This window comes from Cyprinus carpio, chromosome A3, assembly GCF_018340385.1.
Source record: "Cyprinus carpio isolate SPL01 chromosome A3, ASM1834038v1, whole genome shotgun sequence".
In the NCBI taxonomy this organism is placed as follows: Eukaryota; Metazoa; Chordata; class Actinopteri; order Cypriniformes; family Cyprinidae; genus Cyprinus; species Cyprinus carpio.
Window position 1 is genome coordinate 2,605,307 of NC_056574.1, and position 14,815 is coordinate 2,620,121.

General features: G+C 42.3%; 1 protein-coding gene across 3 annotated transcripts in view; it reads left to right on the forward strand.

Annotated features, from left to right (window-relative positions):
* The first annotated feature begins 5,794 nt into the window (after positions 1-5,794).
* LOC109096520 (nucleotide-binding oligomerization domain-containing protein 2-like) overlaps positions 5,795-14,815 on the forward strand; it is a 45,556-nt gene continuing 36,535 nt past the window's right edge. Inside the window, exon 1 of one of the 3 annotated variants that reach the window (XM_042733515.1) lies at positions 5,795-6,084. The gene's annotated coding sequence lies outside the window, so the exon portion shown is untranslated. The remainder of the gene's footprint in view (positions 6,085-14,815) is intronic. The other 2 variants (XM_042733508.1, XM_042733523.1) reach the window with 2 other exon arrangements.

The following is a 14,815-nucleotide window of genomic DNA, read 5'->3' on the forward strand; positions in this document are numbered from 1 at the left end:
CAATGGATGAAACCAGGAACAGACCGGAACACTGACACGAAGACGACAACACGAACACAATCCAGCACACGAACACGGAAGACGGTAATCCAACTAGGAAGTGGAGACATGAAATGAGGATCTGACAATAGACAGAGAGATGAGTGAGTATATGTAGCTGAGTGGAGATGAGGATCAGCTGGAGCGAGACAATCAACACACAGGTGACAACAATTAACCAAACGAGCACATGGAGACTACGCGAGTACAAGAACAAACACAAAACATGACACGGAGGAAACAATGGATTTCCTACCGTGACAGTACCCCCTCCCCTAGGACGTCACCTGACGTTCCCAGCCTGCTTTACCTGTAGATTGTAATCATCAATAAGGCGGTGATCCAGTATGTCCCGAGCAGGAACCCACCTTCTCTCCTCCGGACCGTAACCTTCCCAATCCACCAAGTACTGAAATCCGCGTCCCCTCCGTCTAGAGTCCAGAATACGATTAACCAAATATGTGGTTTCCCCATTAACGATACGAGGCGGGGGGGGAACCGGGGCAGGCGGGTTAAGACGGGAAAAAATCACCGGTTTTAATTTTGGACACATGGAACACGGGATGAACCCTCCTGTACGCCGGAGGAAGGCTAAGACGCACTGTTACCGGATTAATGATTTTGGTAACAGAAAACGGGCCAATAAATTTGGGAGCAAGCTTATTCGAAACGGAACGCATAGGAATATTCTGGGTAGAAAGCCACACTCTTTGACCGACGACGTAACGGGGAGGCTTCGACCGGTGGCGATCGGCCTTAGCCTTGGTGCGGGATATGGATTTTATGGGTGGTATGCGAGATTTTTTGAAGGTGGGGTTAAAGGTCTGGACTAGTGCGTGTGCGGAGGGGACCGAAACCTCGGATTCCGTACTGACAAAATTAGGTGGTTGGTACCCTAAACTACACTTAAATGGAGACATGCCCGTAGATGACACTGGTAAAGAATTGTGTGCGTACTCCACAATTGAGAGTTGCTGACACCAGGACGAAGGATTATTGGAAGCCAAACATCGCAAAACCCTTTCGACATCCTGATTGGCTCGCTCGGTTTGACCATTGCTCTGGGGATGGAACCCGGAAGAAAGACTAACAGTCGCTCCTAACAATCTACAAAATTCTCGCCAAAATTTGGACACAAATTGGGGACCCCTGTCAGAAACCACGTCTGTCGGAAGGCCATGTATACGGAAGACGTGGTCAATGACAGCTACCGCTGTTTCCTTGGCTGATGGTAATTTGGGCAAGGGAATAAAATGAGTCGCCTTCGAGAACCGGTCCACTACGGTTAAAATCACCGTATTGCCCTTAGAGGGCGGGAGGGCGGTAATGAAATCTAGCGAAATGTGGGACCAGGGTCTCGAAGGGACAGACAGCGGTAAGAGTAACCCATCTGGAGGTCGATTGGAAGTCTTACCAATAGCGCAAACTGAACAAGCCAAGACGAAGTCGTGGACGTCACGAGCCATACCAGGCCACCAAAAATCGTTGCTTGACTAGAAACCTAGTTCTACTAACCCTGGGTGACAAGCAACACTGGAACAATGACCCCACTGGAGAACGTCTGATCGTAACCCCTCCGGCACAAACAATCGGTTCGGTGGGCAACGAGCCGGGGGCGTTACCCCTTCTAAGGCAGTCAACACCTTCGATTCGACCTCCCATCTGAGCGCGGAGATAATGATGGTCCCCGGTAAAATGGGCTCGGGAGTAGCAGTACGATCGGAATGCTCAAAAAGACGGGATAAAGCATCGGGTTTGATGTTTTTTGGAACCCGGCCGGTAAGAAAGTGTAAAAATCGAAACGACCGAAAAACAATGCCCACCGAGCCTGCCTGGAGTTAAGTCTTTTTGGCGGTTCTAATGTATTCGAGATTCTTATGGTCCGTCCATACAATGAAAGGTACACCCGACCCTTCAAGCCAGTGACGCCATTCTTCCAGTGCAAGTTTGACTGCCAACAACTCTCGATTGCCAATGTCATAATTAACTTCCGCAGGAGATAAACGGTGAGAATAATACGCGCAAAGGTGCACCTTTCCGTCTGAGGATGCGCGTTGGGACAACACTGCTCCTACCCCCACCTCTGACGCGTCGACCTCCACTATGAATTGACGTGAGCGATCAGGGGTGACGAGAATGGGAGCTGAAACAAAGCAGCTTTTTCAGTTTGGCAAACGCAGCCTCGGCTGCGTTTGTCCACCTGAACGTCAAACTAGGGGAGGTCAAGGCGGTCAGAGGAGCGGCTAGTTGGCTGAAATTGCGAATGAAACGCCGGTAAAAATTGGCGAACCCCAGAAATCTCTGCAGGGCCTTGCGAGACTCTGGGGATGGCCAATTTACCACAGCCTTAACCTTCTCAGGATCCATGCGAACACCCTCAGTCGAAATGATGTGTCCCAGAAAAGAAACAGACTGTGCATGAAAAACGCATTTTCTCCGCCTTGACAAACAATCCATTCTCTAGCAACCGCAGAAGCACTCGTCGTACGTGTTGCACGTGTTCCTGGAGAGACGAAGAAAAAATCAATATGTCATCCAGGTAAACATATATGAACAGATCGACCATGTCTCGCAACACGTCATTAACGAGTGCTTGGAAGACTGCCGGCGAGTTCGTTAGCCCGAAAGGCATCACGCAGTACTCAAAATGGCCTCTATGGGTGTTAAAGGCAGTCTTCCACTCATCCCCCTCCCTGATGCGGACCAAATGATAAGCATTACGTAAGTCCAATTTAGTGAAAACGGACGCTCCCTGCAACCTCTCAAAAGCTGAAGACATAAGCGGCAAAGGATAGGTATTCTTTACCGTTATGTTGTTCAGCCCTCGGTAGTCAATGCAAGGTCGCAAGGATCCGTCCTTCTTTCCCACAAAAAAGAACCCCGCACCCGCTGGAGAAGAAGAAGGGCGGATGAACCCCGTTGCTAGAGAACTGGATATATATTTCTCCATGGCCGCCGTCTCTGGAATAGACAAAGAATATAACTTGCCCTTAGGCGGAGAAGTTCCTGGCAATAACTCTATCGCACAGTCATAGGGACGATGAGGAGGAAGAGAATCAGCACGAGACTTACTGAACACCTCCTTCAGGTCGTGGTACTCCGCGGGCACGTTAGCCAAATCCACTGCTTCCCCCTGAAACACAGACTCAGAAACATTAACACCAGCAGACAAAAAGACAAGACAAATGACACTCCTCGCTCCAGCTAACCACAGATCCGAGGCGCCAATCGATCCTGGGGTTGTGTTTCTGGAGCCAGGTGTGACCGAGAACAATGGGGGATTGAGGTGAGTCCGTGATGTAAAATGAAAATCTCCTCCGTATGGTTGCCAGATGTGATGAGAGAAACCGGTAAAGTGGTCTGTGTGATGACTGGCAGTCTGTGTCCGTTGAGTGCAAAAGGTGCAATGGGGTGTTTGAGGGAGGTGAGAGGAATATTGAGTTTAGTAGCAAACTTAAAGTCCATGAAACTACCCTCTGCCCCAGAATCCAACAAAGCGTGATGATCGAGTGCGTGGGTGGACCACCGTAGACTCACCGGAAGGAGTGTCGATGTAGATGAGGTCTTCCTGGCAGAGATCCCACCCGATAGTAGCCTCAGTTTTTACTATCGGGCTTGGTCTTTTACCGGACAGCGCTGGATGTGATGTTCTTGGCTGCCGCAGTATAAACATAGTCCCAGGGATCTCCGCCTGATCCTCTCCTCCCGGGAGAGCCGAGCTCGCCCCACCTGCATGGGTTAAAGATCTCCAGGTGGGCTGACCGCAACCTCTGAGCGCTGACGCTGAGCCTCCGGTCTGGTCGCGAGAACTGCTCTCCCCCTCCGTCTGGCGGCTTGGTCGAGTCGGTTGTCTACTCTGATGGTGAAGTCGATCAGGCCATTGAGAGAAGTGGGGAGCTCGACGGCGCGGATCTCCTGTTGGATGCGGTCAGCCAACCCATGCAGGAAGTGATCCCACTGCGCCTCTTCGTTCCACTTACACTCCGCCGCCAGGGTGCGGAACTCAATGGAATAGTCGGCTACGGACCTGTCTTCCTGACGTAGGTCCGTGAGAAGTCTAGCCGCCTCCCTCCCGGTGACGGAGCGGTCGAAGACCCGTCTCATCTCCTCCGAAAGGGCGTGGAACGAGGCACAGCAGCTGTCTTGGTTCTCCCACACCGCCGTCCCCCAGAAGGCAGCCCTCCCCGTCAATAGTGACAAGACGAATGCCACCTTCATTTCCTCGGTGTTAAACGTGCGGGGCTGAAGGGCGAAGTGCAGAGAACAATGAGACAGAAATGATCGACAAAACTTTGGCTCACCCGCATATTTCTCAGGGATGGGGAGGCGTGGTTCGGACTGGGAAATCCCTCCGGAGACGATCGGCGGTGTGGGTGGCGTGGGAGGCGCAGCGGGTGGAGGTTGTTGTTGTCGTTGAGCCTGGAGAGCGAGCTCGGACACCTTCGTCACCATTGCTTGGAAAGCTCGACCCATCTCATCTATCGCCTTGTCTTGGCGATCCATACGACCAACGGCTCTCTGCAGAAACTCCTCCAGATGAGATGGGGAGCGATCGCCTGCTGCTTCCATGATGGTCAGATCCTACTGTGACGGCTCGTAAAAGAGGAGGAAGCAATTGCAGGCAATCAGAAGAAGTTTATTGATATCAGAGTCCAGAATGTAGGCAATGGAAACGAAGGTCTACGGTGGCGTGAGAAGAGCTGGATGGTGAAGTCGATGGTGAAGGTGAAGACGGTCAATGGATGAAACCAGGAACAGACCGGAACACTGACACGAAGACGACAACACGAACACAATCCAGAACACGGAAGACGGTAATCCAACTAGGAAGTGGAGACATGAAATGAGGATCTGACAATAGACAGAGAGATGAGTGAGTATATGTAGCTGAGTGGAGATGAGGATCAGCTGGAGCGAGACAATCAACACACAGGTGACAACAATTAACCAAACGAGCACATGGAGACTACGTGAGTACAAAAACAAACACAAAACATGACACGGAGGAAACAATGGATTTCCTACCATGACACTTCGAGCACATCATTGCTGAGGCTCCTGTGCAGCCAAACATGACCCTGCAGCACAGAAACAGTCTTCAGTAGCACAAGTATATCTGTAGCAGTAGCCAACTATACATTGTGTGGGTCAGACTGATCAATTTCTCTTTTATGACAAAATCATTAGGATATTAAGTAAATATATTGTTCCATAAAGATATTTGGCAAATTTCCTACCGTAAATATATAAAAACTTAATTTTTGATTAGTAATATGCATTGCTAAGAACTTCATTTGGACAAGTTTAAAGGTGATTTTCTCAATATTTTGATTTTTTTGCACCCTCAGATTCCAGATTTTCAAATAGTTGTATCTCAGACAAATATTGTCCTCCTAACAAACCATACATCAATGGAGAGATTATTTATTCAGCTTTCAGATGATGTATAAATCTTGATGATAATAATAATAATAATAATAATAATAATAATAATAATAATAATAATAATAATAATAATAAAAGACCCTTATGACTGGTTTTGTGGTCCAGGTTCACAAATGAGTAGCATTCTCCCACATGTATACCAAATCTGGTGAAGCACTGCCTGCTTCAGGCTCCTCTCTGGTCTGCACTCATGCTGGGTAAGTGTACTATGATCTAAGTAGGCTATGTATGTTTTATTTTATTTCATTTTTTTAAGGGAAATTTCAGGTTGTTTACTGGTCATTCTGACAGCTTTCACACGAGACAGTCAGTTTAATGAGAAGTTTGCTCGCTTTTTTTTGTCTGTGTGTAATTGTCTTGCTCACCGCTGGAGTGTGCGAGACAGTGTCTTTATGCTCTGAAGTCAAGTCAGAGGAGAGGTGTGCGCCGAGGAAGTTCAAACTTTCTGTCCGTGATGGACTTGAATGGATTGTTCTTTATTTCAGTTGTTATTTATTAAATTGGAGACCATAGCACAAGTCGGCCGATCTGCGTTGATGGCTCTGGTTTGAGAGCAGCGGCTGGAGTTCTGTCGGAAGTTACAGTCGAAGTCAACAGGAGGTACATTTCTGTCTTCTGCAAATATTTAACATATCTGGTATTTTAATCGGTAAATATATCTCTGAAATGTGCTTTAATCAGTCCTTTATTATATCAGAGGTGAAGCCAGTCTAATTAAACACTAATCAAAACAAGTGTTAATCGCGGGGTCTGCAAGGATGTGTTTTATTCATGACCGTTAGTTACATTTTATTGGCGCGTGTTTGGGAACGTTGTGAAACTAATTATTTTCGCGAATTTTTCAACTGGAAACGCGAATTACTCCATAGCTTTCAAAAACTATGACGGCAGTTTTTTAATATTTATTTATTATTTATTTTCAGTTTGAGACAAATTGCGACTCCACTTTAGTTTCGGTTTCGTGTAGTCAGTGCTTCACGGGAACCCCGATGTAACAGTTTCATCCGGGTTCAAACTCGTTGTGAATGCGAGAAATCAGAAGACCAAAAAAACATTTTACCTGATGTGAGCGGAGGCAATTGCCCCTAAGATATAGAATATTTTGTAAATGCTCCCAACTATACAGGGTTTCCAAATAAATGGAAAACAAGCAGAGATGTGTACAATCTTTATTTGACACTAAACGAGATGTAAAAATATAATTTATACAAAAAATTATTCTAGAGGAAAAAATGCACGTTACAAAAACAATACATTTCACACAAAAGAAAAGAATAAGCTACTGATGTCATACAGTGGCCAACTATAAACTGGATCTTAAACGGTCAATACGAATATCTCATGGGATAAATCAACAATGGGAAAGAGAATGTAAACACAAAAAAAAATTTCAAATAAATTAAATTCCCACAACCTCACTTCACACCTTCATGCAAATATATAAAACTAAAAAAAAAAAAAAAAAAGAATCACATATCCACACAATTAACAAAACAACAATATAAATACACAAAGTAAACCCTCCCAATCCCAACAGTAATCGCCCTGGTGGTTATATAGAATTGACAGTAGATTACACTCTAAAAACGGCGGCTGGGTTATTTTTAACCCAAAATGCTGGGCTGGAGTCTGTTGGGTCATTTTTTTGGGGTTCTTTTATACTTTTAAAACACTTTGGGTAGTTCAAATTTAACAGGGGTTGAGGTAAACTGCTGGGTTGCAACGCTGGGTTGTTTCAGGCCAGCAACTGGGTTGATTTAACGCGCCCTTGGACGATGTTTAAAACGCTCCCTTAACAGTCATTTTGGAGGACAACCGGGGTTAATTTAAAACGTTTTAATTTTGAAAGAGTAGTTTTTTTAAAATTGCCGCTAATACACATTTATTATCATGTAAAATTAAACACTAATCAAAACAAGTGTTTAATCGCGGGGTCTGCAAGGATGTGTTTTATTCATGACCGTTTGTTACATTTATTTGGCGCGTGTTTGGGAACGTTGTGAAACTAATTATTTTCGCGAATTTTTCAACTGGAAACGCGAATTACTCCATAGCTTTCAAAAACTATGACGGCAGTTTTTTAATTATTTATTTATTATTTATTTTCAGTTTGAGACAAATTGCGACTCCACTTTAGTTTCGGTTTCGTGTAGTCAGTGCTTCACGGGAAACCCGGATGTAACAGTTTCATCCGGGTTCAAACTCGTTGTGAATGCGAGAAATCAGAAGACCAAAAAACATTTTACCTGATGTGAGCGGAGGCAATTGCCCCCTAAGATATAGAATATTTTGTAAATGCTCCCAACTATACAGGGTTTCCAAATAAATGGAAAACAAGCAGAGATGTGTACAATCTTTATTTGACACTAAACGAGATGTAAAAATATAATTATACAAAAATTATTCTAGAGAAAAATGCACGTTACAAAAACAATACATTTCACACAAAAGAAAAGAATAAGCTACTGATGTCATACAGTGGCCAACTATAAACTGGATCTTAAACGGTCAATACGAATATCTCATGGGATAAATCAACAATTGGGAAAGAGAATGTAAACAAAAAAAAATTTCAAATAAATTAAATTCCCACAACCTCACTTCACACCTTCATGCAAATATATAACTAAAAAAAAAAAAAAAAAAGAATCACAATCCACACAATTAACAAAACAACAATATAAATACACAAAGTAAACCCTCCCAATCCCAACAGCTAATCGCCCCTGGTGGTTATATAGGAATTGACAGTAGATACACTCTAAAAACGGCTGGGTTATTTTTTAACCCAAAATGCTGGGCTGAGTCTGTTGGGTCATTTTGTTGGGTTATTTTTATTACTTTTTAAACACTTTTGGGTAGTTTCAATTTACCATGTGTTGAGTTAAACCTGCTGGGTTGCAACGCTGGGTTGTTTCAGGCCAGCACTGGGTTATTTAACGCGCCTTGAAGATGTTTAAATCGCTCCCTAACTGTCATTTTGGAAGGACAACGGGGCAAAGCCACTGGTTTTAACTGTTTTAAGGTAAGTTTATTTAATGTTTTCATTAATAAACTTAAAATTGGCATTATTTTATAATATTTTATAAAAATAATTATTTTAAATTGGCAGAACTATAACTTTATTTGCGGAAACAATTCTGTTAAACTTCTACAGGCCAACATTAGTTATGTTAAATGATGAACAGTTTACCTCAAACGGCCATTCTACGTGTAACTTACTCGCATGATCGTGTTAAAGTATCTGAGACGACAGATTAATACAGTTTTATTAAGTATCAGACAGTGACGGAAGGCTGAATTATGTGAATATCTGGGAAAATAGAGGAAAGAGTATTTTCTGACACTGAAAAGCGAATTTAACAATTAAGTGAGTCAAAATAAGTGAATACGACTTTTTGCTCTAATGTAAACGCCTGCAGTTGTCCATATCGACATGTAAATCATACAAATTACGTACATGTCGCCGGACCGCAGGTCTAAAAGAACCGACGATCCGGTTCAAATAAACCGGTTCATCAATTCCCGGACAAAGTGATTCCCGGAAAAGAATCGACGTCTCAGGGCCTCGATAAAGTGCGCGCACGCACAGCGAGTGCCGGAGGCCGCGTTAGTGAGGTGATTTTTGATGCCTGTGTGGTTTATAAAGTCTTTTTACATACGTAAATAAAGGTTTTTGGTAAGTCATAATTCAAAATGTTTTTCTTGTCAGAAGAGCACATGGATACATTTGTGAGAGAAAAACTCGTCGAATGCAGACTTATCGAGACGTCTAACCGTAAGTTCATGTTTATTATACATTTTACATACATAATTGTTTGTCTGTGATAATCATCTAACACTTGCGTAAATTAAACGCGCATATAACTTTGTTTCGTGCTATAGTTAAAGCTGCACTTTGTAACTTTGTTCAGAATGTACATAATTTTATAATGAGCGAATACATCATATAGAGTTACCCATTTTTCCAGATCGTGTTTTTTGACTTGTCCTAAATCACTTTGGTACACCTATAAGTGTTTTATATATGGACTATTTTAAAGCTGTGGAGTAACCCAGTACCTGCGTGACTTGTCATAGAAATTTCTTTGTGACTATCCAGTGTACCAGTGACTGTCATTGTGTGTTTCGATATAGCCAGCATATTAATATTAAACTGTGATTATACTGACTGGAACATCCTATTGATTACACAGTTTGAAAGCACACCTTTCAGCCAATCACTATAGCATATTCAGCTTCTGTAGACCTAATCATAGGTGAATTTAACTCCTAATCATGATGAACTTCACACAGTTTATTGAACTGAATCACTGCTATTAAAAATCTGTATTTTGTTTACTTTATTTTAAAGGTTGGAACAAACTTGGAATTCCTTAACAGAGCAGAGTCCACGAAACCCCATCCATTTGTCATGGCAATTTGGAAAATGCCAGCAGATCTATCAGACATTGATCATAATAAATGGACAGGTAAGGATATTCTGGACAATTTTCAAAAGGAATTGCAAATTGTATATTTAATTGCATTTTTCCCACATGTGGACGCATAAATTGTGACATAGACCAAACGCAATTGAAAAGGATTTGAATTTCAGATGCCTTACACGGAAACCTGTCATTCCGTGTCAGGGGTGGGACTATACTATGGGACATGTTTGTATTGGGAGATATTTTGTAGTTTTTACCCCAAATCTCTCAATGTTTGCACTCTGATGCACGTCAGCAAAACAACCTTGCAGTTCTACTCTTATTTGCCTATTTGCATCTTACCCTATATTGTATTCCTCAGGTGAAAAGCATTTGGTTAATGGTGAATATTGACCAATAGTACCATTGTGGCTCCCACCGTTAGCAGGGGATAGTAGCTGCATTTGGGGTTAAAATGACTAAAAAGATTATTTATTGTGTAAGGTGCCAAGAATATAGGGAGACCCGGGTTGCACTGTCGGTTCTTTAACACGCATCTCTCGGAGTGGCAGCTGCCTTTAGTAGTGCCTTTACCTCCATTGTCCAAAGCATTTGGCACAATTGTCTTTGAGTGACGTCACCTCCCAATACAAGCCACGCCCCATAGTATGATCCCACCCCTGAGACAGATTGACAGGTTTCCATGTGAGGCATTGGAAATTCAGATGCTAAAGTAATTGCGATTCCATTTCAGTTTTGGCATTTTACATGTGCGACACAGTGAAAAAGCAGACGTGGTAATTAATAACACCCGATGTACATGTTCTTATGATGCATCGAAGCTAACATTAGTCTGTTTCATTCTTATTCTGAGGTCACCTTAGCCACCCGGATCCAGTCTGTATCCAGATCAGATGGTGGATCAGCACCTAGAGATGACCTCTACAGCCCTGAATGTCAGTGGAGACCAGGGCAATTAGATGAGCCCCAGAGACAGATCCCCAGTAAAGACCTTGTCTCCTAGATGGACATCGGCACAAGACATTGGGAACCAGATGAGTCCACTGCACAATCAGACTCTGCTGCAGCCTGGAATTGAACCGCTGGTTTCGTCTGGCCAGAGGAGAACTTGCCCCCCAACTGAGTCTGATTTCTCCCAAGATTTTTTCTCAATTCTATCACCGATGGAGTTTTTGGTTCCTTGCCGCCGGTTGCCTCTGGCTTGCTTAGTTGGGGACACTTAATATCCAGCGATATCGTCTACTTGAATGCACAGCTGTACGATAAATCACTGAATCAATGATGAACTGACTTTAACTGAAAATTAAGTATTTAGTGTTGTCCTTTTGCATTATTACACACTATTTTCCTATTTAATACTGTAAAGCTGCTTTGACACTGTATTTTTAAATATAACAGTGTGGAAATTTCAGTAATTTGCAAGGGACAACTTCTCACTTTGAGCAAACGAATGCGTGTCTCGTTTATTTTAAAAGCAAAAACAGAATACTCAAACAATGGCGCTGACCGGCGTTTTACGTCATCACGCATTCCGAACATTTAAAGGGACCACAATCCCTGAACAGTTATGCAGAACACAGTGTACAGAACTACACTTAACAAAGGTGAATTATGTCTGTCACATTCACTACAACAGGCTCATTACTCATAATACATGGAAAATACAGTTGCAAATGGACTTTGCTTTTCCATTTGAAATTTGGCAGTCACTGTGCATTCGTGAAAACGCAAACAGTAATGCAAGATTTGCAACTGTGTTTTATGTCACAATTTGTCACATGTGGAAAACGCAATTGAAAATATAATTTGCAATTCCTTTTGAAAATTGTCCTTCCATAGACAGGCTCTATAGCAGAGTTCACTGCTCTCAGCTGTAGATCTTTGCTTCAAAGCTTTAAGTGTTTGACAATAGTTCACCCAAAAATGAAAAATTCTGTCAGTAATTATTCACCCTGGTCTGAAAGCTCTCAGATTTCATCAAAATATCTTAACTTGTGTTCTGTAGATAAACGAAGGTCTTACGGGTTTGTAACGACATGAGGGTGAGTAATAAATGAAAGTATTTCATTTTTTGGGTGAACGATACCTTTACTACCCTAAGCAGTGTACATCTACCTAGGAGTCTTTATATACTTAATATACATTTTAGGACATCTTTAAATGATTTTGCATTCTCTGTCTTTTTAAATTTTAATTGTCAATGTCATTTCACTGTGTATTTAAGTAGTTAAACATGTCAAAATATAATAATTAAACAGCTAGACACAGGTCATTCAGAACTAATTTTCTTATTTATTGCAACTGTATTTCTGTGATTTTTTGCATTTTTGAGAAAAAAAAAAAAGAAAATTGCATGTCGTTTGTCATTGGTACAAATTTTGACACATTTGTGAATGTCAGATTGCATTTAAAAATAACTTTTTAACAGTCTAAATAACCTGTATTCTTCATTTATTAATCCATGGTTGTCTTGTTAAGCATAGGGGAAATTATGAGTATAACCCAGCAAGAATAACCCAGAACCACAAAAATGCAAACACACAAATGGTAAAAATGACTATATCTTGGGTTTTCTCAACAACCCAGCCTGCTGGGTTAAAATGTGTAAACCAGCATGCTGGGTTACTTTGACCCAGCACGTGTTCTGTAGATTTGGGATTTGGCGTGGTGGATTTATTAATGTCCACCAATAGGGCTTGGGCGTCGTGACGTTATTACTTGGCGTGGCCGTACTCCCTCTCAGCCGTGTGTCTTAATTTGATTAATTAAAAATCTATTTCAACCATGGTAAACCGTTGCTGTATTGTGGGGTGTAATAGCGCAACACATAATCGCCCTTTGAAAAAAAAAAATGGATTAACTTGCCACTGCTTTCCTGCTTGGAGGCGCGACCACGGAGACCAAGTGAGGTATAATATCTGAATATTAATTTATATAGCTTAAGTAAACACTGAAAATAAGGGAAATTTCCTGGGCTACTCATCCAAAAAACCGGAAAATTTCTATATTCATCATTCTGTTGCTGTCCCTCTGCTGACAGCAAAAAATTCGTACTACAAAACTGCTGCATTAACTAAGCGAGATTGTGAAGCTATGTCTAACGTGACTTTGCTTACATTGGTGTGAAATCGTGCTCTCACAACAACCACGCTGTTATCTTAAAAGGCCAATATCACGCTAAGGTTGCTTTCAAGTAACGTTAAGCAAAACGATGGTTTGAAAATATCTGTTTTGCTGGAAGGGCAACTGTGTAGCAACAGGACAACAGCACAGAGACTGACAGGTCCGATGGAAGGGCTAACGGGATATTTTACAGGAAAATACTACAACGGGAAGACAGCGGGAAAAGAGCTCAAATACATGAGAACCCCGGAAAAAAAAAACGGGAGGGTTGACAGCTACTAACTAAACTTTTGAAACACATAAGTTAGTTAAAAGTACATGTGAATGGTTGTTAGCACTAACGGTTACTAAACTAGCAACTAGGCGGAGTGCAGTTTACCTCTGTCCGGATTACTGTATACTGTTTGCCGGCTTTATGATCTGCAGCTCCTTAACCCATCCATTTGTGAACTGCACATGAGACTCCAATGACTTGTAGCTTCGGAACTGTTCTGAAGTGTAGGCGCTCACAAAACAAACAAGGTAGCCGAAGATATCTGTAATGCAAAAGTGCGGCAGCAACTCGTCGTCGTCGGTGCTCCACTCTTTGTTGGGATTTTCATATTGATCCAAACCGTTAATAGTGCCGATTTTGTCCACATACCGATCCCTGGCATCCCTACTTAGCGTATCCCTGTAAATCCCACAACCTTTTCGCGATTTTAACATATTTTTTTCTTTCTCCCAACTCTGTTTCTTCTCGTTCGACTTGCTGTATGTTTACATTCACGACGCCATCAACATGGCCGCCACGTCCCAGAATGCAACGCGGCGCCCAAGCCCTATATTTACCCAGCGCTGGGTTGCCAATTGGGTTACTTTTAACCCAGCCATTTTTAGAGTGTAAGAGCCCACCGTAATCAAAAAGACAATTACCAAGCCACAAAAAAAGAAATATCAAATTAAAGAAAATACAATTGCATCAACTAATATAACAAAGAAATAATTCAATACCCAATCATCTCAATACACACACACACACACAAACACCACCACAAACGCGCGTTCACACCGAGCTCACTCAAACACGCGCCCGCCTCAACACAATCTAATAACATAAAACTTGTTTGCTAAACCGTGCGCTTTTAAATCACGATAGTCCGTGGAACTTGAGCGCGCACCCTCTCCAGTCTCCACAGCACAGCACCACAGGTCGCAGTAGAGAGGCGGCGCAGAAGCAAAACAACAGCGGGCAGATTTCTATGAAATAATTAGTCGATTTAATCATTAACCATACAAACACTATCTAAAATTACATCTCCGGTTAGAAAACTTAAATACCACATAAAAGCTTACCTGAAGCACAATTGACTGGCCCTCAGTAAGAACGGTGAACAAACCACCAACACTGCCTTGATTACACTCAAAATATGTTAATGCAGTTGAACATCTACAGGCCCACGGCAAAAGTTAAAGAAAAAGGGAATTCCAACTTATGCAGGTCTACAACACTTAATACGCGATCAGTGCTTAATGCATAATAGATTGCTCTTGCGACACAAAAGAATGCAGCCTGCATACCATGCCGGAGGAAAAACGGAAGTAAGAGGAAATCTCTGCGTTTTTAAAGGGGCCATAAGCTTAACTTCCGCCCAGCTCCATCCACCCACACAGAAAGACAACCATAAAAGGGTCACCCCATTACACTGAGGTGAGAGTGTGAGTTTGAAATCTGAGTTGATACAATTAAATAATAATACTAATAATAATATAAACTGTAAACTGTTCTTGCGAATATT